We start from the raw sequence: 24,102 nt of genomic DNA, 5'->3' as shown, positions 1-24,102 counted from the left end.
CAAAAAGAAGTCAGGGCAGGTTCCTCCCACCTATCCCATCCTGCCAATCTCCTTATGACTTTAAATAAAAGTGTAAATGAAGGTTTGAGATTTCTGTGTCTTCAAGGAGAGGGGGTCAAGAGTGAGTTGGCCTTCTTTTCCCTCCTTCCCTTTCTGTGGCAATTTAGAAAGAACCTGTGTGTTGTAGTTTTTTTTTCTCAGCCACCAACTGAGATGTTACTTACATCCTTTTCAACTTTAACATATTCTCTTTTTGATCTTTGGGGATCAGAAGCAAAGGATGGGCAAGAGGGGTTTGAGAAGCCACGCTCACCAGGGCGCTGTGTAAGCATCTATGCACTTCATAGTTCTCACCATGCCCAGTTGGATGTACTGATGGTCCCAGGGGGAAGGCTGCAGTTCTGTTACCAACAGGGGAACAGGGATTGTGGTTGCTGCTGGGACCAAAGCCAGGAGGGTATTTATAGTCTGTGGTGAGTGGCTGCGAGCCCACCCTGGTTCTGGATACGCCTCCTGCCTGAAAGTTCCCTGTGTTCTTGAACTGGACCCTGCCCTCAGTGGCCAGACATTAGTTAATGATAAAGTGGATGGCTGCATGACGCGGCGCGTGATAGCCTTGGCGGTTCGCAGCCTGCAGGTGCTTGTGCTTTGGCTGACCTGAGCACCCGTGAAGAGCAGGTGTCTCCCTCCCCTTCTCTGTTCACAGCTTGCCTTGGTTTGCTGGCCTTTCCCCAAGCCAGCTTCATTGATGTGGGGTGGATGGACCACTCACTAACTGGAGTCTACTTTCTTTATGTCAAGTGAAGATTTATAATCCTAAAAGAAAAGGCAGATGACGAATGTATCTTTTTTCTCTCTCCTTGAATTCAGGTCAGACATCTAGACTGCTTTAGAGAAGGGACCAAAATCAGGTGAGGGTTTGCACACCTTAGCTCACTCGAAGGTATAAGGACTGAAAGGGAAAGATGAAAGTGTAAGTTCTCATAGGAAATCAGAAAAAGTGCAAAAACTTTCTGTTGTTTATCTGGTAAGGTATAAAGTGTATATTTGTGTTGACCCTTGGGTGCTTTTAGGGTAAAGGGAGGGTTTATTTATTTATTTTTTTGTTTGCATTTGTAAGTGGCTGAAAACTCAAACCTGAGCTAGCCTTGGTGAGTGGAACATTGAATGGCAGCCTTTCTGGGGAGTCCAGGTAGAATAGGCTCCAGATCTGGGTTGACACTGGCTCAAGCAGTGTCCCTGGGACCCTGTTAGTATTCTTCCTTTGTCAACTTTATTCTCAGGAAGGCTTTCCCTTTATGGTATCGGAATTGCTGTGGTGTATTCCCTTACATTCAAGTCTAATGGAAAAAAAAAAATCAAACTTCTAGTAATTCTTACAAAATCCCAAGAGTCACTCTCATTGCACAAGCCTAGGCCACACACACTCCATAATCAAAGACAGTGTGCTGATTGGTCTAGTCCCTCCTCCCTCACATTAGCTTGGATTTAGAAAAGAAGGTGTGTATCCCAGACCAGATTCAGGGATCATTACTGGAAAGCAGCAGCAAGTAGAGGGACTGGTGAGGCCAAGGGTTCCATACATGTTGGGCCCTTCATTATCACAAAGGAACACAGTTCTTGGACCTCCTTGATTTTGCTGTTTTCCAAGAAGTAGTAAGTTCTAGGTTCGTTTTCTGGCATCCCCAGAAACAAGGAACCAGGGATTTTACTGATGCCCCTGGGATGTTCATTGCAGGGTATCAGATTATAGCAGATCTTAATGGATGCCATGCTAGGTGGCTCTATGGTATGACATTAGCTCAATCAGCTTGCACTGTATACTATTACATCAAGGATAGTAGCAGAATGGCTATTCTCTACATATGTTTTGTCTGTCTCCGAAAACACGTGTTCCATTTCACTGGCCATTCAGATTCATTTTGGGTGACTGTCTTGTCAGCCTTGGGGCTGGGAAGAGGGGAGGACAGGCTGCGTTTTGGCAGCACTTCAAGCCTGGAGCAGCATCCTGCAGCCAGCACCATAAGCTGTATAATTTGTCCATGGAGGCCTATGCATTATAAAAATGAAAATTCCTTCTCTGATAGCATTCATTGCTTAGCACGCAGCAATTTGGCTGTCAGAAACAGCTGGCCCTGCAGGGTGGGACAATGGAAAGGCGAGACCAGAGAGAGGCCAGTGCTTACTCAAGTCTCCCACTGTGAGAGGATCAGGTTACTGAGACTGTCATTAACAACAGACTGCAAGGGGCTCTGAGGCACAGCTTCCAGTGAGCAGGAGCTGGTGGCTCAGACAGTGAGTGATTTTCTGCATTTTTGCTGAATGGAACAACAACAACAATGCACACACACACACACACACACACACACAACTTGTTAACCTTTGCTGACTCAAATATTCAGTTCTGATGTGTTTTCTCCTGGATGATGAGCATTTTAGGGGAAATAAATCCTTTCTACACTACATATAGTTGTCATTGGAACATTGTGGAAAACTCGAGAGAAGTGTGGAGAGGGGCACAATGGAATGCTTGGAATCTGTCTTTTGGCATTTATAATTTTTAGGTTCTATTTACCTAGAATTAATACCAAAAGCCCCAACACTGAGAACCCCATGAAGCTCGTTCAGGCATGGAGTAGAGAGAAGTGTGCATGTTAACCAGATGTAGCATGTGCAAGGGTGAGGAAGGGGCAGAGGACCTGTGTGGCTAGGAGCCACTGTCTCTGTGACTGCAATGTGGCTGGCCCTGTGCTATTTCCTGTATTGATTTCATGACTCATGAAGCATGATCTAGGCAAAAAGCACACTTCAGCTATAGAGGAGAGACAGCTGTCTGTTACAGGAGGACATGTTTTCTGGGTTTAATGGCGCCAGGTTTTCCCTTTTAGTTTATACGCTAGTGACATCCTACAAATGTCTCATCAAGGGTGTTTCATTTTTTCCTCCTTCCTGAGAAAAGAATCCCTTAAAAATATTCTTCTAAATATTATTCTTAGCTTTTATTTCACAACGGGACTTCCTGGGTAGGAAAAAATTTTGTGGTTCTATTTTTGGGGAAAGAAAGTTATGTCAAGATGGCAAGGGCCTCGTGGTGGTTTAAGGCCACACCGTGGTTAAAGTACCTGGGACTTCTGAAGTGAACAGCATTTTGGAGGTTCTGGGTGACTCAAGAGAAGTTTGCTGGTTGGAATTTGGTAGTTGTCATGTGTGGCTGGGACTGTACTGTTCCCCCTTTTCCATCTAAATCTGTTTCCCTTTTACATGATAGAGGCTGAAGTTCCCAGATGTTGTTTGGATTAAAGAGTGTGTGGGGGAAGAGGGGAAAAAAAAAAAGCTTTCTTAATGATAATAACAGAGTCAGACTGGCTGGTTCTGTACTGACAGGAAAATGGAGAGATAAAAAGTCCATTAATGGTGTGTGCACAGCCTAAGTAGCCAATAAAACAATGCTGTCCTCCCTGGAAGCCAGTCCCAGACTGGCAGTGCTTCGTGCCAACTGCAGGAGACAACAGCTGCAAAGGGGCAGAAGGATTCTGAGTCAAGAGTCCAGTCCACCTATTGGCTGGAGGGTGGTTCTTTTGTTCTCTGCCTCCGCCTCCTCTCCGCCTCCTCCTCTGCCCCTTCTCCTTTTGCCCATTTTTTTTTTTTTTTTTTTTTTTTTGCAGTGAGCCCCTCTTAATGCTCGCTGTTCCAGAAATTGAACCACATCTGATTAAAACTTAATGGTTACTCAGAATGAAGTTGGCTGGTGGTTTCCAAGCCTATTTGTCTGGGTTAGTTTGAGTGTGTGACCATAGAAATGTTAATTTACACACAATGTATCCAAGTATTATAGTCCCCAAAGTTTGATAAAATAGTCACTTATCATGGAGGTAACACTATATCCCTCTTTCCAAATATTGAATTTCTAGGCTCAAAATGAGTAGTAAAAAACAAAATAAAAAAAAAATATATATATATATATATATATTTTTTTTTTTTTAAGAATTTTGGTTTGGAAGGTTAACATTGGGGAATGGCAAAGATGTGGTTACATCAGCATTCATTCTGTGTGTGCACTTCTTGCTTTTTCAGTCCTGGACCAGGTCCAGTGTAGTGGGGAGACCTTCTTTGGCAACTTACCTTTTTCTGGTCAGGTCAGCTCTTAGGTCTCCAGCGAAATGGAAGAAAGAAGTACTGAGTGGAGGGGAAAAGCATCCTTGTACATTTAAAAGGGAGGTGATCCTAAAATGAACTTAAAAAAAAAAATAGTGAGGTGATCTGATCTGTCTCTGTTACCCACAGCTTTAGTTAAAAAATCTTAAGTTATTATGACTTTTATTCCTATTATACAAGGGGAAGAGGCACAGGGATCAGAGTGTTCATTTTTGTGCCGTGTCCTGGGCTATAGCATTCCGATGTTAGGAAGCTGGTATTCTTAGCCTCATTTTGCAGGGGAAAGAAACAAAGTATGAAAAACTAACTTCCTCAAGGCTACAGAGTCCTGTTCTTGCCCATGGGTGCAGCAATAATGTAACATGTGCTGTGAACCCACACATTAGCCATCCAGAAGAGGAGGTGGGTGTTCCTTATCTGGACACTCCAGAATGTTGGTGGTGCCCAGTAGGAACACACTCTGCTTTTATGTTTCTACTTATTTATTTAGGTGCTGGGGATTCAACTCAGAGCCTTGTGTGTCCTTCACTGAGCTACACACCCCCCAGCCTTATACATTGCTTTTAAATCCCAGAAGCCTTAAATCCTGAAAGGCTCCATGGAAGAGGACACATTCCTCTACACTTTAGCACTCTCGCTGGGTGTGCACCTCGTCTCAGACATTCTGCTCAGGCCTGGGACTCAGAACTGGAAAGTATGAAGGAAGTCCTGCTGTCAAAGTGTGATCATCATTTCCTAGTGGATAGACCCAGGGGTGTGGAGAACATAAGTGGGTACCCAAGCATCCCGGGAGAAGAGAAGCTTGAGAAAAATACCTGGTAATGGGCTTAGCTGGGAACAAGGCTTTTCTAGTTGACCCTCCCTAAACAGAGAGGGCTTAGAACAGAGGGTGGACCTTGGGATGAATGTGCAAGGAGGAACATTATGTTGTGCTTTTAGGTACTGTCTGTGGTTCCCTTTTGGAAACTGTATGTAGATTACGAGCTGTCTCAATGTTCTTGGCTGCAGACTTCTTGCTCCCAGGTCACTCCCAGGCCATCCCAAGTAGCCATAGTATCCCAAGAATGATTTCTACTCTTTTGACTAAAGATGGGAAAAATAAGGTCTGTGGGCAAATTACGTTCTTTTTACATAAAACCTTTCTATTAGGCACCTTTAAAAAGTATGTGGCCTTTCCTGGTTTGGTGTTTTATTTAGATGGCAAACTAGAGAGACTGTTCTGAGGAAATATGACCCCTCAGTGATTAATATTAGATATTGAATGGCCTTTAACATGTCATGCTTGCTCTACTGTGCTGGCTTGTCTTTTTCTAAATGTCAAGCCATCACTGTGTCAATTTTATATGTTTGAAAGACTGGGATGAATTCCAGGTGTGACACTTTGGTTTTCATTTTTACATTTTATAGTAGTTTAAATGTCTCCTTAGTGTTTTTGGTGGAGGCTTGTGTAGGTCCATGTTGATGGTGAATACTAATGTATTTTAAAGTCAAGCTTGGCTGTTTGGGGGTGACTTGCTTTCAGCTGTCTGTTCCTTAGCTGATGCTGGGGATGTGAATGGGAATCGACATGCTGGTTATTAATCTGACGATTTCCTTTTATTCTGCCAATAAACTCCATTGGTTAAGGGATCTGTTTTTACCATTGTTTTCAGTTCTGCTGTGGGGCAGTGCTAGACTGCAGTCCATTGTGAATATTGCCAGGTAATTTATTATTCATTATTGAGGGAAAGAAGTTTTGACACATATCAGAGCTGATTCAGCACTGTACTCTCACATGCATTGTTATGTCTTTCAGAGTAAGAAAAGAAAAGAGGGGAATTCAGAGACAAGTCAGAATAGCCAGTTTTTTTTTTTTTTTTTTTTTTTGTGGTAAAGCTCAGAACTTTTTTTTTTTTAAAGGAAGAAAATTACTGTTATGAAAGTCAGGGTTGTGGTTGTGAAAACATCAATAATAGTAATGACTTATTCTGTAAGGGTGTTTATATCGGGTTCTTTTCTGAGTGCTTCACATATTAACTCGTTTATTTTAATAACTCTGTGAAGCAGGTTCAATTTTTTTTTTTAATCTAAATTTTACAGATGAAGGAAATGAGGCACATTACGTTAGTGCCTCAGGGCTTACAGGTAGCAAGTGGCAGGGCCAGAATTCTGAGGCGGTCTGGCTCAGTTTTGGGTTTTAGCCACAGTGAAGGGTAAAAAGAAAAGGAATAGTGACCAGGGACACATAGAGTAAGGTGTGGAGTCCTGACAGTTTTCTACAAAAGAAACATTAGAACGCACACTAAGGTGGGAGGGTGTGAGGGATGTGAGGATACAGGAAGCAAACTTCTATGGCATGAATACTGGTTTGTTAACTTACTGAACTTTGGAGGAACTTTCAGTGAAGGTTTCAATCGCTATATATATGTGTGTGTGTATATATGTATATACATACATACACATACATATATGCAGTCTTAGTCTATTTGGGCTGCTGAAACAAAATATCTGAGGCTGGGTAGCTTATAAAGAACAGAAATTTATTTCTCACTCCTTGGGAGACTGGGAAGCCTATGAACAAGGCACTGGAATACTTTTATGTTTGGTGAGGGCTTCTTCGTTTGTATGTGGTCTCTTCTTACTCTGTCCTCACCTGGTAGAGGGGCATGGCAGCTCAATGGGACCTCTTTTATAAGAGTATTAATTAGTACCACACTCACAATATGAAATTTCACCCTCATGATGTAATCACCTCTCAAAGATCCCACCTTCTACTGCCATCACATTGGGGATTAGGTTTCAACATAGGAGTTTTAGGGGGCCACAAAAATTCAGACCATGACATGGATCAAATATAAAGCATATGTATGCATACATATATAGTTTACGTATGTGTGTACATATGTATGTGAATCTCTATATCATGAATTTGGACTGTGTTTGAGAAATGTCATTAGATGTGTGTGTGGAAACAGTTCCTTCACCATTATTGCTGTTGCATGTTCAGTGAACCCCCCCACAGTTGGGAGCCACCCATCTACTGCTGGAGAGAACACACTCACATGTGGAAGCTTCCCCAACCCTGGCACACCCCTGCTTCTGTGAATATTCATATTTACTTGCCTGTTTCTTAAAAAAAATTCTTTTTCTTTTCTTATGTGTTGAACTTGTCTTTGCTAAACATACTGGGTGTTGGCCATAACTCAGAAGTCGAAGTTAAAGTGTTTGGTGTGTGTGCACTGTGAAAGTGCACCCAAAATTATATTTAAAATAAAATAGTTTCTAGACATGTATGTGACCCATTCTTCATGTGTCCAAATCAAAAAACAATGGCTTGCAATTGTGTTAAACTAGTATAAATCTTGTGATAATTTCTAAGCGGCTTAGTTGAACTTACGATAGTGTGTATTGTCTTAAAATCAGCCTGACTGGTAGAACCGACAAAAATGTTGCACATGAAAAAACTGAAAAAACATTTTTTTTTAAAACCATTATCTGTGAGGCTTTCCCCCAATACTTCATACATTAAAAGTTAAAACTAACAGGAGATTGCCTTTTCCTTCCTGCCATTTTTAGAAAATAAGGCATTCTAAAACTTATAGAAGATTATCACTCCCCTCCCTGGGATTTAAAAAGTAAAAAAACAAAGTCAGGGAGACAAATGCTTATGAAACTGACTAGAGTGTAGTGACCTGAAACTCAGCTGAGTTGTTCTCAGAATTGTTCACGGTGTGAATGGCAAACATTGGCAATTGCTGATGTTTTCATATGTTTTTCATAATTCTTGTATGTTCATGTTCTGCCTTCTAATTGAAGCAATCCTGAGACTGTTAACTGTTTAATGTGGCGTCCATGTGAGTGAAACTCAACTTTGCGTCATCTGGAGAGTTACCTACCTCTGGGTGCTAGAGAGCAGTCTCCAGGTCCTATAATGTGCTGCCACACATAAGGACCTGTGGGCTCCTTCAGTCTTTGGCTTGGTGTTTGGCTGATCCTCACCTGTCCCTCAGTAGTCCACTGAACTTACGTATGTGCTGGGCATCAGGGATGTGAGGATACGGGAAGCAAACTTCTATGGCCTGAAGCCTTGTTTGTTAATTTATTAGACATTGGAGAGACTTTCAGTGAAAGAATTTAGCTGGCCGTGGTGTCTCTTCTGCTCAGGGGAACATAGGACTGGCAAAAAGCTTTTCTTGAATTTCTTTTTATTATTTTATTTTTATAGTGCTGAAGATTACACCAGGGCCCCACAAGGGCTAGGCAAGTGCTAAACTACTGAATTATATCTGTGGTCCTTGATTTTTTTTTATTTTTTAGATCATGTATGTCATAAAGTTTGTATGAATGCATATGTATCTGTATGTACAAAGTACATATACATATATACATTTTATATTTATGTAGTAAAACGTGTGCATGTGTGTGTCTATATATATATGTATATATATGTATATAATTTATGTTTTTAAATTTTGGATGTGGTTCTAGGGCTTGAACTGAGGGACACTTTTCCATTAAGCTACATTCCCAGCTCCTTTTTACTTCTTATTTATTTATTTTTTTAAATAGTCTTGCTAAGTTGCTAACGCTTACCTCAAACTGGTGATCCTCCCATGTGTCTGGAATTATAGGTGTGCACTATTGCTCTTGGCTAAACTTATCTATACATAAATAAATACTTTCTATCCTTTTAATCAATCTTAGACAAACAAAGCATATTTTAGATAAGAATGGTGTAAAATGTTTATGAAGAATTAATTTCTGGGCTGGGAATATTTGGTGACATAGCACTTGCCTGGATTGTGTGAAGCCCCGGGTTTGCTCCCCAGTGCAGAAGAAAAGAAAGAGGAAAATAAAATAATTTATTTCACTTTAGAAGTTCTGGTCCACTTGGGAGTTTGGGATATCATGGTAAATATAGATTGTTCGTGTTAACTGTCAGGTAAGTTGCTTCTAAAGGATGGCAATATCACAAATGATCAAAAAGCTGATGTTTCAACTGGTGCTGATGTAAATTAGTCACAGGTGTGCAATCTTGAGGCCTGTGATTAAAAGAGTGCTAACACAATCAACTTCAGACATTTTTCATTTTATAGAATTTATCTATAAAAGATGAATCTGGGGGCAAAACTGTGTGTTGTAATTAATAGTAACCAAAATCAAGAGGCTGTAATTCCATTAGTGGACTGAATGCTTAATGACACAAGGAGATTAAAGTATGGAAAATTCTGTGCTTTGTGGTTACCCTTATAAAATTACTTGAGTTAAGGAATCCAGAGATTCAAGTATCCTAGATAATGAAGTCTTGATAATAGCTTGTAATTCTGGAAGCAGGCCCATCCCCACCCTCCCACCCACATCACCCCACTCCAAAGTATCATTGCAGCTCACAAGAGGATTTCAGATGGGGTTTTCCCTGATTCTAGGTAGGTTGGCTCTAGTCCTGACTCTTCCACTTGCTATTATTCTTCCTGTTGTTTTGTCTTCTCTTTTGTTTTCTTCCATAACTTCATGCATCCTTTCTTAGAAGTTGTCCCGTGTTAATTGTCTCAGCCTGAGCTTGGTGGTGGTGATTTGCACGTTCTCAGGAGTCTGATAAGTACATGGTGTCTGCCTATTTTGTAGATGGGGCTACTGGCTCACAATAATGATTCAGTAGCCGGGGAGTGGGGAGTGTCGGGCAGAGGTTCAGTTCCTAAGCTGTGTTACTCCAGAGCTTTCCCTCTTTTCTACAAAAATGGATTGGAGACAAAGTATGTTAACGAATACAGCATATACTCAAAGTAGGGAAGACTCTTAAGGAGATAGATACAATTGTCAGTTCTCTGTTGCTGTGATGAAATACCTGAGACAATCAACTTTAAAGAAGGAAAGGTTTATTTTATCTCATAGTTCCAGAGGTTTCAGTCCATGGTTGTTGGGCTTTGTTGCTTTGGGCCTGTGGCGGCACAGTACAACATGGCTGGAGCACATGGTGGAAGAAGCCTGTTTACCTCATGCCAGCCAAGAAGGAGAGAGAGAGAGGGAGGAAGGGGCTATGGTCCCAAAATCCACTTCAAAGGCCTACCTCCAGTGATCTAACTTCCCTTTCTTAGGCTCTACCTAACTCAACAGTCCACTACCTCCCGCTAGTGTCTCAGGCTGGTGACCAAGCCTTTAACACATAGGCTTTTGGGGTACACTTCCAGAGCATAACATTGTAGGAGGGAGAACACATCCCCCCTCCCTGCACTGTAGTCCTTTTACTTACCTGGACTGAGAATAACTGGAAGAAGGCCAGAGAGTGAGAGCCCTGCCTCAGGAATTGTATGGGGCCCAGCTCCAAGTGACCATCTCAGGAATAATTTTCTGGGAAAGGAATAAACATTTTTCTTGTAAGATGAAGTATCTCCTCTCCTACCTTACAACTTCTTAGTTTTCAGTAATACTATATTGTTAGCATAGTACTTGAGTATTATTCTTTAGCCCCTGCCCACCCCTACCCCGTATATGTGTATAATTTAGAAAAAAAAAAAGATTTAAGTGCTGGAATAGGAAATATTTCTTTGTTTTCAAATGTAAGTGAGTAGGAAGCTGAGGTCGAGTGTATATTACACATTATCTTTTTTGTATAAAATAAGAAATACTTGTAGATCTCTCTTAGTCTCTTTAACTTAAGGTTTTGGGGAGGGTTAGATATTTGTTTATTTTTGCTTTGAATTAAAAGCTGTTACAACACTAAAGGTAAGTTCTAGGTGGATGTACCTCTTTTTTGCCATTAACATAATTGTTTCTCTTTTTTCAATTTTTTTTTTTCATATTTGTCTTGGAGGGGTCCCTGTTATGCTTCGGATCCATTATCAGGATGTACCCATTCATATATCAGCATTAGGATGTACCCATTCATATATCAGCATTTTATTAAGAAGCTATGGGTTTTAAGACATCCCTGATACTTCAGAATGAAAAATACTACTTATCTGTGAAGAGTTCACATACTTAATTTTTTTGTTAGAACAAAAAATTGAAATGTACTCTTTGAGCTCCGTGACAGTTAAGAGTGGGAATGCTGGATGAGAGGACATATATCTCAGACAGAATGTCTATGTCGAGGCTTTGGGAGGTGATGCTAGCATTGATTCTGAAGCACAGAAATTTGCCAGATATCTATTTTAGATAGACAAGTGCCAAGGCAGAAGGTGAATAAGATCATGGTGTCCTCAGGGAGCTGTAAAGTGCATTTAGGGTGAGGGGACCTAAGGGGTGATGACCTGGTGAGGTTGGACATGTCTTGGGCTAGGCTGTGAACATCCAGAGTCATCCATGTTGGTGTGAGCATCTGAGAGGCAGCTCAGTGGTCGGATCAACTGCCCTGTTGGCAGGTATGTGGGGGAGACCACAGCTGAGTCTGTCAGAGCACCACTGTGGGGAGAGTCAAAGGCAGTGGGGGTTTTGTAAGGTGAACTTAGTTTCTGGGTTGGTTTCCAAGGTTAATGGTGCTTCCGTTTTTTAGGGGTTAGAACATAAGGGAATATCAGCACATTTGGGGAGTGGTTGAGATAGATGTGATGACTTTAGTTTTGGGAACCTGTATGTATTCTTATGCCCCTTGAGTTCCTGGTCATGATGGACACCTATTGTTTTACTACTACTCTTCTGCATTTTCTTACTTATCCTTCAATTGGTAAGCAAATGATTGATAATTGAAAAAATATTTTTAGTTTTTTTTTCTTTCATGAGTAGGTTGGGTGCCACCTCAGTACAGGAGTAGATTTGAAAACCGGCTTTAATTAAAGAATAGGCCTTCCTGTTAGCATAATTCTTGAGAAATCCTGATAGCAATGACAAATGAAATGTCTAAGCAGAAAATCTCTGAGCTAGTGGGGAGCTTAGTGACCTAGGCCACTGTCCTCAGTTTATATTTAGAAATGGAAACCAGAGAGGGTGAATGATTTCCCAGCATCACATAGCAAAATTGCAGGGGTGTTCAGTGCTTTTATCCATTGGACTTTGATGATGAAGCAGATTTTGAAAATTTACCTAAATTCTTGACTTGGCTTTTATTTCTTTATTGTTGTTGGCATGCTGGGAATCGAACCCAGAGCCTTGCACCTGGTAGGTGAGCACTCTACTACTAAGCTACATCTGCAGTCTTTACATTTATTAACTCAGTGTTCACAGGTTAACAAGTATTTGTTGACTATCTAATATGGAAGGGATACAGCCCCAATTATTATAAAAGATAATAACGCAAAGATACATAAGAGGCTATTTTTCTTATCAGGAAGCTTGAAGGTTAGTTTTTTTTAGATAACTCATTATAGGACTGGTAAGTACTTTCAAAATACACAGCTTGTCTGACATAATTATGCTTAAGTAGTATACATACACACATATATACACACGATAACAAGAAAACAAGGCCATGTGAAACATTGTTCACCTTTCATTTTGTGTTTAACTTTATTGGAATTTTTTTTTTTTGTGTGTGTGTTACCTTGTTCTCTTGGTGACGGGTAAGCAGTTGGCGGAGTAGCCTTGGGAATTCCTCTCTGCCTGTGGGCAGATAGATGATAATTTCGACCAACCGATTAGAAAAAGTGTTGATTAACTTGTATTCAGTTTATTCTTGTTGAAACTTAATTAGGGAGAGTGATTTGGTAAAAATTTTATTTAGGTTGATAACTGACATAAATAATTGCAAGTGGGAATAAGGATATTTTGTCCTTCCTTGCTTTGCATTGAAGTCTTGGGTAGAAATTTAGCCATGTAGTGATAGAGGAATTTTTTTTTTAACCACTATGCATTTGCAATTGTTAATGCTTTTGGTTTTTCTGTAATTTTAAATGTCATTCATTCCATATATATTTAAACCAATCTGGCATGATGTTAGCCCAGCCTTGGAGATATAGCAGGAGGCGGGACACACAGTTTCTACTTTCTAGAGGGTCCTTATAGAAGCTTTGCTAAATATCTGCCCAGTGAGGTAAATAGACACAGGCACCCCAGAGTAAAGCTTAGGAGAAGCAAAAACGCCAGACACCCCATTAAAAACCAGAAAATCTGGTCCTAGCCCCGTGGGTGGCATCCCTGCAAACTCTTGTAAAAAGTGCTTTGAGATCAGGAGCTGATGAAAGCCTGGATGGCATTGTGTGTGAGGGTAATCATCGAGGATTACCACATTCCGGTGAGGTGACAGTTAAAACATGGGTGCTGTGGAGGTATGGGTGCTGCAGTGGTGCTGGATGGGGAAGCACACACACAGGTGCTGAACTGAACATACCGAGAAGAGCCGTCTAATTGCCAGTCAAGTCTGGTTCTGTTGAGGGGTGTTTGGGGAGAATGGAAGAAATGACAGGTTGCTCCTTTCTTACCTCTGCCAGTTCTTAATCCTTCTCCACTGAAGGTGCTGATTCCTCACTCAGTGCCTTTTTTGAGATAAAGAGGTAGCTGGAATAGCACGAATTGTGTTGAGGCTCAGGGGAATGTCATGAGTTTTTCATCTCCGCCAAAGTAGACATTAAATTCTCACCCAGGCTTTGACCTGACTCCACGGATCAACCACAGACCCCTTAACTGGGAGAGCACTGACAGGATTTAAAAAACACAACACACACCACCCAGGTAGGAAGAAAGTATAAGAAAATGTGTGTGGTGGGGGTATGATGGAAATACTGGATTTCTTTGCTGAACTTCCCACTACTCTAAAAGACATGTAGAAAGGTTTGCTATGTGGTTAGTGACATCAGTTAGCCAGAGGTGCTATGTCCTGTTCCTTTCCAAACTAATTTACAAGTGACACTGTTTGGTTTTTCTTAGGGAAAGAAAGGAGAGAGCAGGGGTTAGGGAGGAAGAGAGAAAGGAGTGAATTGTGGGTTCCCTGTGGGTGGGAAGTGCTTGCTTTGTCTTTCTGTCTTTGGAGGATCTGCCTCTTCTCTGAAGTCACCTGCATATCTGGTGAGGTGGTAGCTCTGGGGAAATTCTGTTTTAGCCTGTAGCCTTCTTATTTGGTGTCTTATAAATCCTTCTAAGCTGCCACTGGTGGAGAAGTGAGTTTGGGCACTGTTAGTCGTTCGTATTTCCGTTTTCCAGGCTTCCCTGTAGAACCCTTGATGATACTTATTTAAAATTGCAATTTGTGTGAGTCAGAATGGTCAAATCTCAGTCATTTCATATGATTCAACCTAATAATTCAGCCTTAGTCATCTCCACTGTCTCCTCTTTTTACTCCTTAAATTTTGAGTTTATAATAATAGCTACCATTCATTAGCACGACCATGTGCCATGCTCGTCACCTGTGGCAGCTCTGCAGGGACGCCATGGTGCCCGCTTGCCTGCGGGAGGCTGCTGCGTGGACTGTTGGCTCAAGCTCTCGAGACTGGTGGCTGGCCGGGCTGGGATTCAGCCCAGGGCTCTGGTGCAGCCTGGAACTCCCTTTGTCTACTATGGCTCACTGCCTTTGTTCCCTCAAGTTTCATCCTTGATCCTCTTACTTTGTATTTCTGGCACAAATAAATGAGACTTTGGCTGGCCAAATGAAAGGGATTTTGATGGACCGCCAAACCACTTCAGTGGAGGGTTTTGAGGTTACAAAGTATAAGCAGGTTATCTTCAGAAGTAGAGTCTGTTACTTAATTATACTTAGTAATTAAGTAATCCACAGTGGGTCCCTCTCATCTCAGCCAAATTATACATTAAATTCTAGTGGAGTAAGGTGCTCTGATATTTGGGTCTTAAATCCTATCACTGGGGCCAAACTGTCAGGAAAGCCCCCCTTCACTAAATCTTTTCTTTGGCCTGTCTTCTCCCTAGGCTTGTGAGACCTTAATCTTTTCCTGAAAACATCCGGGCGATATCATTCTTTCTCATATCCTGCCTGTCCTCCCCAATACTTTTTCCTTATTTTTTTAAAAGTCCAGTGAGTTGGATTCGTACTCAGTATCTAGATATGCACCTGATTAGAGCTTAGTATTCCTGTGGTCGAATTCTTTCCCAGGATTTCTTACAAAATGTACTCTCTATGTTTTTTGAACCCTTCAGAACAATCAGTTATCAGGTAAATGGGAAAAAAGGGTTATAATTCTCCTATGAGGGTTAAAACAGTCAACATAGAGACAGTAGTAGGTTAGAAAGAGTCAACTGATAGCAAGTTGAAAGCGAGAAACAGAAAAAAGTGACCCCGTGGAGCTGAAGGTTAAGAAGGACATGTCTTGGAGTCAGAGCAGGATAGGAACATGTGGGAGAGAACTGGTCATGACTGCTTGTAGCTATTGCTGGGATAAATGTGTGTTTGTGGCCCAGTCTGTTACTGCTGGTAGTGAGTCATCCTTGCAAATAAAATAAGTTTATATGCAAAGCTTACTGTATACAAATCCTATGGGTGGTATTCCAAGAAATAAGTTTCAGAAGCAAAATAAGTCTAAGTTGGCAGTTTCAACTTGGGATTCTGTGTACTACTGTGAACTTTTCTTGTAGATTTGAATGTAGGTTACTGCAGAGGTCAACACACTTTCTCTCTAAAGGGCTAGATAGTAAATATTTTAGGCTTTGCAAGCCATACGGACTCTGTCACAGCTATCAACTCTGCCATTTCAGTGTGAAAGCAGACATAGACTATACGTAAAATGAACAAGTGTGCCTGTTCCAATAAAACTTTTATTTATAAAAACAGACTGTGGGCTGGATTTTGCCTGCTATTGGAATACTATCCAGTAATGTTTGGGGACATTTTTCAGGTTTTAATATTTACTATAGGCCACCGTTCTTTGTAAATACACTAAGCTTGCTGTTTCTTATTTAGCAAAGTTTTTAGATATTCATAATGAATGATCAGTAAAGAATGTTTGGAAGTTTTTTTTTTTTTTTTTCTCTTCTTTTGAGACAGGGTCTCACTATGTTGCCCAGGCTAGCCTCAAATTCCTGGGCTCGAGTGACCCTCCTGACTCAGCTTCCTGAGTAACTGGGCTACAGGCATGTGCCCCTGCACTTGGCTTGTTTTGGAAGTATTTCAGCAATAATATATTTTGGGGAATTCCCATTTCTTACCCCCCAAATCCAAAGATTAATAATTGTTGAGAATTTGGAAACTCCTGGAGTCAGGGAGCTGCTATACCTCATCTGTACTTTACCTCAATCAGTACTGGTCTTTCTCAGCTTCATGTGTCCCCAATCCCAACCTGTGATGTCCCCAGATTTATCAGTGATTATGGCATCTGGCATATTTTGTTTCCATTAGGAGTCAGGAATCTTGGAAACTGGCTGGTGATCCCATCACCTTTCTTTAGAATGACTAATAGATCCGGCCTGTCTCCCCACATAGACAGATGTCTGCAGTCAGGATTAGTATTGAAGGATCCTCAACATTTACGTGCTTGGTTGTACCAATATTACTTTGGAGTCAGAACAAGAGAACATTTATAGTATCTTCATATAATTTGAGTTATTATTGGGGTTGGTATGTTTTATGCTTTTTTTTTCTTTTTATCATGATACTTTACCCCTTCAATTATCCTAAAGGATGGAAGGCAAGGAAGGGAATTCAGAATATTTACTATGAGTGTCAGTTCAGTAGTTACAGTCAAGAGGCAGTTTAATTTGGTGGTAATTAGGAGCACAGAGTTTTGGAGTCAAAAAAAATGGGCTGATTTCGGGTTTTGCCACTAACTAAAAAAACTGTGACTCTTAATTAAACCTGTCTGAACATTGTTTTCTTATATATAAAATGGGAATAGTACTTCCTTTCAGTTTCATTGTTAGATTAAGTCAGACATTGCTAGTTATGTGGTTAGCTGGAATGAAGGGGCTCACTAAATGATTATAAGTAACTTTCAAAGATGAAGGTATTTATCTTGTTTCATGAAAAAGGAAACTGAAACTCATAGAGGTTAAATGATTTGTGAAGATCACATTTAGTACGTTTGAAAGTTTAGTTTGCTTCCTGAGTCCATGTTCTTGTACCATAATCCCACTTTATAAAAAAGTTTTGCATAATTTTATTCCTTTTGGGTTCTAGAGTGCATTGCCACTGAGCTACACCTCTATTCATTTCAATTTTTAATTTTGAGGCAGGGTCTCACTAAGTTGCCAAGGCTGGCCTTGAGCTTGTGATTCTCCTGCCTCGGCCTTCTTAATCCCTGGCATCACAGGGTGCACTACCATGCCCAGTCTTTCTTTCTTTCTTTCTTTCTTTCTTTCTTTCTTTCTTTCTTTCTTTCTTTCTTTCTTTCTTTCTTTCTTTCTTTCTTTCTTTCTTTCTTTTTTTTTTTTAAAGTGTTGGAGATTGAACCCAGGGTCTTGCACGTGTTAGGTAAGCTCTCTTCCACTGAACAGTGTCTTGCTAAATTGCTAACACTGGTCTTGAACTTGAGATCATCTAGTCTCAGCTTCCCAAGTAGCTGGGATTACAGGACTGTACCACTATTTCTGGCTTGTTTATATTTTTCTCCTTGCTTTTAGTATTTTACTATGGTTTAGGAGGATTCCTTTTTTTAAAAAAGTTTTTATTGCTATATATTATACAGCATAGTGGTTTCATTGTGGCATATTTGTACATTCATATAACATAATTTGATCAATTTCACTCCCCAATACTCCCTCCACCCTTCCTCCCTTTAATCACTTCTTCTACCCTACTGTTTTTTTTTCCGTTTTCATAAGACCTCACTTTTCCCTCATTGCATCCACATATGAGAGAAAAACGTGTGATACTTGTCTTTCAGAGTCTGGCCTATTTCACTTAATATCATGCTCTTCAGTTCCATCCATTTTATTTCAAATGACATATTTTTGTTTTTTATGATGAAATAAAACTCCATTTTGTATATTCACCACATTTTCTTTACCCCACATCCCATATCCCACTTCTTAGAGTGATTTTGGGTAGTGGTAATTCCAACCATGGTAATTCTGCACCACGGTTGGTTTGGACGATGGGACTGTGGGGACAGAGTGGAAAGGTGTGGGATGGTTCCAGCAAGGACAGGGATTTGCAATATATGGAAGCCACAATTTCTAGAAGCCAAGGATGTGGTTATTACTACAAAGTTGAGAAAATTTGTCCTTTTTTTTTTTGGTTCTTGTTGTTGATTTGTTTCTGTTGCTCATCTGCTGTGTTGACTGCCGAGAACTTGATTGGGTGTAAGTACTTTGTATGCTTGCCTGTTCCTCAGGTCCCATCATATTACAGCTTTTAGGAATCTGTGCAATTTTCTTTTGAACTGAACTAATGGAAAATGTACTACGATGTTAAATGTACAAAATTGGAGCTAGAAAATTGGACTGACTTCTCTTTTCCCTTTCCTCATAGTCTCCCTCTACACCCTCAGAGGAATGTGCTTTTGACCTTTATGGGTCAAATTTTTATACAGCTTCACCAGCTGCCAATAATTAAAACTCCATAACCAAACAAATATGTTGGCTAAATTTTTGGAAAAAGCTTAGGTCAATGAAAGTCTAGTGCCAGGCTGCTGAAGTTTATTATATAGATATGTATCTTATAGTACTGATTTTAATTAGTGCATGAGTTTTGAAAATTATTTTGTTTTCATTTTTTAAACTGCTCTTGGGATTTTGAACATAATTGCTTTCTACTACCTATGAGGTCTGCCAAACTTGCTGATTGACTTCAAAGGTATTTGTAGGGACATGGGTCCTAAGTAGACTATTTGGAGAGTATAAGTATTCAGAATTCATTCAGTATTTCAGCTCTTATTTTACCTTCTTTCATGTAATACATCATCAGTTTTGACATTTATCCATGGGTTAGTTGAGGTATTAATAAATTTTAAAACAAATGTTAAAAGAGGTGAAAGACCTCTATACTGAAAAATATAAAACTCTAAAGAAAGAAATTGAAGAATACCTTAAGAAGATGGAAAGATCTCCCTTGTTCTTGGACAGGCAGAATTAATATTGTCAAAATGCCCATACTATCAAAAGTGCTATACAGATTTAATGCAGTTCCTCTTAAGGTTCCAATGATGTTCTTCACAGAAATAGAAAAAGCAGTCATGAAATTAATTTGGAAAATAAGAGGCCCAGAATAGCCAAAGCAATCCTCAGTGAGAAAAATGAAGGAGGAGGCATCATAATAGCAGACCTTAAATTATACTGCAGAGCTGTAGTAACAAAAAAGACATGATATTGGCACCATATAGACAAGACTAGTGGTACAGAGTAGAAGACACAGAGACAAACCCACAAACCCTAAAGAACAAAAATATGTCATTTGAAAGAAAATGGATGGAACTGCAGAGCATGATATTGAGTGAAATAGGCCAGACTCTGAAAGACAAGTATCACATGTTTTTTTCTCTGTTTATATACTAGACAAAGGCACCATTAACATACATTGGAGAAAAGACACACTTTTCAACAAATGATGCTGGGAAAACTGGAAATCAATATGTAACAAAGTGAGATTATACTTTTTATGTCTCACCCTGCACAAAACTCAACTCAAAGTGGATCAGAGACGTAGGCATTAGACCAGAGACCCAACACCTACTAGAAGAAAAAATTGGCCCAAATCTCCATTTTGTTGACTTAGGAACCAAATTCTTAAATAAGACTCTTAAAGCATAAGAAGTAAAATAAAAAATCAACAAATGGGATGGTATCAAAATGAAAAGCTTTTTCACAGCAAAGAAAGCAACCAAGAATGTGAATAGAGAAACTATAGAATAGCAGAAGATTTTTACTATATGTACCTCACTCACATAGAGCATTAATTTCCAGGATATTATATATCTAGGATATATAAAAAAACTTAACAGGAAAAAAACCAAATAACTCAATCAATAAGTGGGCAAAGGAATTGAACAGACACATCACAGAATAAAAAATATGAATGGTCAACAAATATATGAAAGAATATTTAATATCTCTAGCAATTAGAGAAATGCAAATTAAAATTACACTGAGATTTCATCTCATTCTAGTTGGAATGGCAATTATCAAGAATACAAGTAACAATCAATGCTAGTTAGGATGTGGAGGAAAATGTATATTCATATATTGCTGGTGAGACTACAAATTGGTGCAACCACTCTTTAAATCAATATGGAGGCTCCTCAGAAAACTTGGAATGTAACTACCATTTGACCCAGTTATCCCACTTCTAGGTTTTTATCCCAAAGACTTAAAATCAGCATATTGCAATGATGCAATCCCATCATAGCAGCTCAATTCACAATAGCTAAGCTATGGAACTAACTTAGTTGTTCTTCAACAGATGAATGGATAAAGAAAATGTGGTACATATGCACAATGAAATATTACTCAGCCACAAAGAAGAATGAAATTATGGCATTTTCCAGTAACTGGATGGTATTGGAGACTATCTTGTTAAGTGATATAAGCCAGTTCTAGAAAAACCAAAGACAAAATGTTCTTTCTGATATGCAGATGCCGGCTCACAATATGTGTGTGTGTGTGGGGTGGGGGGAGTGGGGGCAAGGGAGGAGGTTGGGAATGGGAAAGAGAGTAGAATGAAGCAGATGTAACTTTCCTGTGTTCACACATGAATACACAACCAGTGTAACACTAAATCATGTAGAACCACAAATTGGGAAATTGTACTCCATGTATGTATGATATGTCAAAATACATTCTACTGTCATGTGAAAGCAAAAAGAATAAAAAATTAAAACAAAACTAAATTATATTTAGTTTTCAGATTTGATTTTTGTACAATAACTCTTGTACAAAAACAACCAACTCTCTGTTAGGTACTATGAAGGAGGAATGAACAGAAGAATAATACATAATCTTCACCTAGCTTCAAATTGATTTTGAGGTAAACCTAGTTCATGGCAGAGAACTGAGTGTCAGGTTGAGTCACATAGAATATGAATACCAGAAAATCAGAATGAGAAAGATCTGGAAAATATGTTTGAAGAAGGCTAAACAGAGGCAGGAGAACTGGAACACTGTCTTGAAGGATGGGAAGGAATTCTGTGCAGTGAAGATGAGGCTGGGGTAAAATTAAAAAGGGGGGTGCAGCTCAGTGGTGCACATTGGCCTAGCATGCTCAAGGCCTTGGGCGTAATCCCTAGCAGTCGGTGGGGTGGGGGGTGTGGTCATTCTCTCTCTTTTTTTTTTTTTAAGCAGAGAATCTGAAAAAATCAGAAAAATATACACTAGTGTTTAAAAAATTTTTTTGCTTCTCTAAATCTCCCAGTGATAAAGTGTGTGCGTGTGACTTTACACACAGTTGACCCTAGGCAGGAGAGCTAGTGACAATGGCCTACTCCTAAAACAAAGCTAGTTGTTGGCCAAGAGGAAACCACCCTTGGTGGGAAATCTACCAAGTTTCCCTGGCCCCATGATCTTGAAAAATACCAGTATTTCAACAGTTTGTTTGGAAACTCAAGGGTTTGTGGGTGCTGTTCAGCAGAAGAGTTTGTAAGGACATCCACTTTAGGAATGGAGTTTTACTCTTTACCTTTGCTAAATAATGGATGAAAATGGCACATTTCTGGTTGATCTCTCTGCGAAGAGGCCTTTTTATTGTGTATTATTTTTATTGTGTCTTTTATGTGTCTAGATTTTTTTTTTTTTCCCCAATAGATGGAGAGTCTCAGTTTAAGCGGAAGCAAGGGATGTTTTGATACTATCTACAAAACTTTTCCCTTGAATTCCAGAGTGACTGGGAATATTTTCTTTTCCACATAATTACTTAGAGATGCTGTATTTTGGGTTTGCCTTCTGCTTAGATTTATTTCCATGAAAAAGTTTCTTGGCAAAAATGTTTGTTGAGGTTAAAAAAAAAAAAAAAGAAAAAGGTAATGTTTTCCAAAACGAGTTAGGGTATTCAGCACTTTGTGTTTTTTAAGGATTTAAATAGGAAAGTTTGGGTTTAATAAAAATTTCCTCTTCCTTTGGCAAATGGTGATGTTTTTCAAGTCTTTCTAAAGGAAGAGGGAGCCTGGGTGGCTTTTTGTTTTTGGTTAGTTATCTGGAGGACCTCTTCCCTTCCACTCTGAGCTCCTTCCACACCATTGTTTTACAAGTCTTTGAACTAGATAGCGACTACTGAGAATGTTGCTTGAAATGGAACAAAACCAGATATTTCCAAGTTTCCCAAGAAATTGGTGACTTTGGTTTACCAGTGTCTCCAGGGAGGACTAGGGGTCTGGAAAGTGAAGACAACTTCTTTTCATTCTTTCTTTTGTACTACTGTACTACTCAGACAAGTGCACATAATAATTAGTATACATTGTCATTGTTTTTGTTTGATTTTTTTTTTTTTCCTTTTCTGTAATGGTCTTGAGCATGTGACATAGGGACTTCGAAGGAACTCGATTTTGAAATTTACTAACTTCTTAACTGGGTTTGTGTCATTTCTAAAAATGCTTGACATCAACACACTGCATATCCATGTTCTCAGACTTTTCCATTCATATTTCATTTGTAAGTCAGCTTTTGTTTTGTGATTCCAGTTGAAAAACTTGTCAAGTTGTGTACTTTTCTTTAGCCAGCACATTCACAACTACAGAATTTTCTTCTGCTCAGCTACAAAATTTTCTTTCTTTCCCTCTGCAGCCCTGAGCGTTCCTGAGCATTGCCATAGGGAGACTGCTAGAGAGCTCCTAACTCCAGAGGACTCCAGGAGCACCTCCCAGGGAACACGGCCAGTGAAGCTCTAAAGGAGGGGGCTCTGCTTGAAGGACTGTGGGCAGATGTGACCAGGAGCCAGCTCTAAGGTAGCTGAGTCAGCTTTTCCTCGGACCTCTCCAAGCAGCGCAGCCAGAGCCAGAGCCGGCTGTACAATCATTTCAACAGATCACCTCTTTTAATGCTCTTTGGCAGAGATCAGATTTACAGGGTAATTTCTTTGCCATAGATGATTATTTTGTTGCTTTATATGAATCCAATGTTAGAAAATTAGAGTCAGCCTGCTAGTTTTTGTTCTTACATTGTCTGGATGGTAAGCTTTTGGGGTGATGGATCTGCACCGTTGGTCTTTAACTTTGGCTAAGTTGTTCAAATAACCCCAACATTTCTCCTACATATAAAAATGTTTCTGCCATTCTTTTCACCATATAGGGCCACAATATTTACTTTTTTCTTCTCACCCTTATTTCTCTCTCTGTGGTAATGGGGTTTGAACTTAGGAGCACTCTATACTAAGCTTCATCCCCAGCCCTTATTTATTTATTTATTTATTTATTTATTTATTTATTTATTTATTTATTTATTTATTTATTTATTTATTCATTCATTCATTCATTCATTCATTCATTCATTCATTCATTCATTCATTTATTTATTTATTTATTTATTTATTTATTTATTTATTTTTTTTTTTTAGACAGGGTCTTACTAATTTGCCCAGGCTGACCTTGAACTTGACATCCTCCTGTGTCCTGGTACACTGGGATTACAGGTGTGTGCAACTGTGCCTAGGTGAACCTTTTTATGTAGACATTTTTTAACATATAAGTAAAATTGATTTATTAGTTATGTTTAAAAATTGATGAAATATGATTACACATTTTGTTTTATACCTTACTTTTCCATTTGATATACTGTGGACTTTTTTCCTTCTAAGCAGAATTCAATTTCAGTGTAAGTAATGCCTATTTAGTATTCCTTACCTGGCTGTAATAATAATAATAACTAATGTTCTAGCCTATAACTTAAAGGAGGTGGGGGAGGGGAGGCCTTTCACATTAGGGAACAAACCAGTGTTGACACTGGACTTGGAGTCATTAACCACATGAGTTTATGTTTTCTACGGCAGATGATGCGCTGCTTTAGGCTGTTGCTGATATATCAGTTGTGTCAAATTTTCATTTTCTAGAGGCTGTGTTGATATAGAAGCATAGTTGTTAGTTCTGGCTACCATCCTTTGAGCATTTTGAAGTACTTTCCTGCCCATGTAAGCTGGTGTGAGGTTGGATTAGTTTTAAGAGGAAGTCATGAGTAACGGGGATGGCATTAAGAGACTGACTGTATTTTGTATATTTGTTTATTTGAGGGGAAGGA

General features: G+C 39.5%; 1 protein-coding gene across 5 annotated transcripts in view; it reads left to right on the top strand.

Annotated features, from left to right (window-relative positions):
- Positions 1-24,102, top strand: part of Acvr1 (activin A receptor type 1) — a 122,114-nt gene that overhangs the window by 30,780 nt on the left and 67,232 nt on the right. For 2 of the 5 annotated variants that reach the window (XM_078017434.1, XM_078017436.1), the window contains exon 2: positions 22,657-22,817. The exons of 1 other annotated variant lie outside the window; for it this stretch is intronic. The gene's annotated coding sequence lies outside the window, so the exon portion shown is untranslated. Of the gene's footprint in view, positions 1-22,656; positions 22,940-23,425; positions 23,501-24,102 lie in introns of all 5 variants that reach the window. 2 more of the 5 variants (XM_078017437.1, XM_078017435.1) reach the window with 2 other exon arrangements.

Source organism: Ictidomys tridecemlineatus, chromosome 7, assembly GCF_052094955.1.
Source record: "Ictidomys tridecemlineatus isolate mIctTri1 chromosome 7, mIctTri1.hap1, whole genome shotgun sequence".
In the NCBI taxonomy this organism is placed as follows: domain Eukaryota; kingdom Metazoa; phylum Chordata; class Mammalia; order Rodentia; family Sciuridae; genus Ictidomys; species Ictidomys tridecemlineatus.
Note: the sequence above shows the minus strand (reverse complement) of the source record. Positions and strands in the feature narration are given on the sequence as shown.